Below are 1,829 nucleotides of genomic sequence, written 5' to 3' on the forward strand. Positions count from 1 at the left end.
CATATAACTAAATAGTTAATATCCAAAATATATAAAGAACTCATATAACTAAATAGCAAAAAAATATATCCAACTGAAAAATGGGCAGAGGAACTAAGTAGACATTTTTCCAAAGAAGACATACAAATGGCCAACAGGTACATGAAAAGATGCTCAATCACAGGTCATCAAGGAAATGCAACCCAAAACCACAGTGAGATGTTACCTCACACCTGTTAGAATGGCTATCATCAAAAAGACAAGTGTTGGTGTGGATGGGGAGAAAAGGGAACCTTGTGCAGTTTTGGTGGGAATGTAAATTGGTACAGCAACTATGGAAGACAGTATAGGAGTGTCAAAAAATAAAATAGAGCTTCCATATGATCCAGCAATTGCACTTAGGGGTATATCCAAAGGAAATGAAACAGCATAAGTCAGAGATATCTGTACTCCCATATTCATTGTAGCATTATTTTCAATAGCCAAGATATGGAAACAACCTAAATGTCTATCAGTGATGAATGGATAAAGAAAATGTGGTATGTATGTACAATGAAATATTTTTCAGCCATGAGAAAAAGGAAATCCTGCCATTTGCCACAACATGGATGAACGTGGAAGACATTACACTAAGTGAAATAAGCTAGACAGAGAAAGATAAATACTGTAACATTTATACAGTAGTGCCCCTTTTATACGCAGTTTTATATAGCACACCATCTGAGTAACATAATGAAATTGCACCACCCTGCTCTGTCTTGCCAGGACACAAATCCCTTTGTCCAGTGTCTCCATACTGTATATGTTACCTGCCTTTTAGATACTTAGTAGCTGACTAGGTTGTCAGGTATACTGTCATGGTATCACAGTGCTTGTGTTTGAGTAACATTTATTTTACTTAATGAAGGCCCCAAAGCAGAAGAATAGAGATGCTGGCAATTCAGATATGCCAAAGATAAGGTGTAAAGTGCTTCCTTTACATGAAAAAGTTAAAGTTCTTGACTTAAGGAATTAAAATCATATGTTGAGGTTGTTAAGATCTACAGTAAGAATGAATCTTCTATTGATGAAATTGTGAAGAAGGAAAAAAATTTGTGCTAGTCTTGCTGTTGCATCTCAAACTGCAAAAGTTGGACATCAGAAACATGGTGGAGTGAGAGACGTCCCCAGATCTCTCCCCTTGAAACAACAATAAACTGAACATCTAAAACTCAACAAAAAACACCCAAACTGCACACTGGCACGTCTGAGCATGGGATCTGTACATGAGAGCTACCACAGGTCAGAACCTTGGGAGTTGGTCTGTAGACTGGGAGAAACAAGCCGCCTCGCAGCTGGAGCTCCCTGTAGGAGGAGAGGGGAGGAGAGAAGGTGCAGTAGGTTCCCTGAACAGCCCTGCCTGGGAGAGCTGTGAGCTCCACGTGGCCAGGGGCAGTGCCCAGGCATCAGGGTGGAAAGCATAGAAGCAGGGGCAGCAGAGAGAAACAACAGTTGATTTTTACCAGCCACGGTTGCAAAACCGAGGCTGAACCGCAGCCCCCAACTCCCAACCCAGAGGGCCCCTCCCCACATTCCCTCCGTGACCCAACGCTGTGGAACCCCAGGGGAATCTGAGCAAACGCTGCTGAAACTGTTGCTAACACTGACAGAGACTGAAGCCAAGGGTAGCGAGCGTGATTAAACATCTAGAAGGAGAAAAGGGGCATTTCTAAGACATTATATAAAGTAGGGATCCAAGAGGCTTAGATGCCACCTATTGGAAACCAAAAGAAAAATGCATTATTTGTAACAGACTAAAGAGAGACTTTTTTTATATAATAAATCTTCTTTCTGGAAAAAAAAAAAAAAAA

At 40.9% G+C, this 1,829-nt stretch overlaps 1 protein-coding gene and 1 long non-coding RNA gene across 2 annotated transcripts in view; one reads left to right on the top strand and one right to left on the bottom strand.

Annotated features, from left to right (window-relative positions):
* Nucleotides 1-1,829, bottom strand: part of SAR1A (secretion associated Ras related GTPase 1A) — a 36,850-nt gene that overhangs the window by 28,227 nt on the left and 6,794 nt on the right. The gene's annotated exons all lie outside the window — the stretch shown is intronic.
* The window catches only part of LOC111746795, a 21,811-nt gene that overhangs the window by 13,366 nt on the left and 6,616 nt on the right, over nt 1-1,829 (top strand). The window lies entirely within an intron of this gene.

Source organism: Pteropus vampyrus, unplaced genomic scaffold, assembly GCF_000151845.1.
Source record: "Pteropus vampyrus isolate Shadow unplaced genomic scaffold, Pvam_2.0 Scaffold202, whole genome shotgun sequence".
NCBI lineage: Eukaryota > Metazoa > Chordata > Mammalia > Chiroptera > Pteropodidae > Pteropus > Pteropus vampyrus.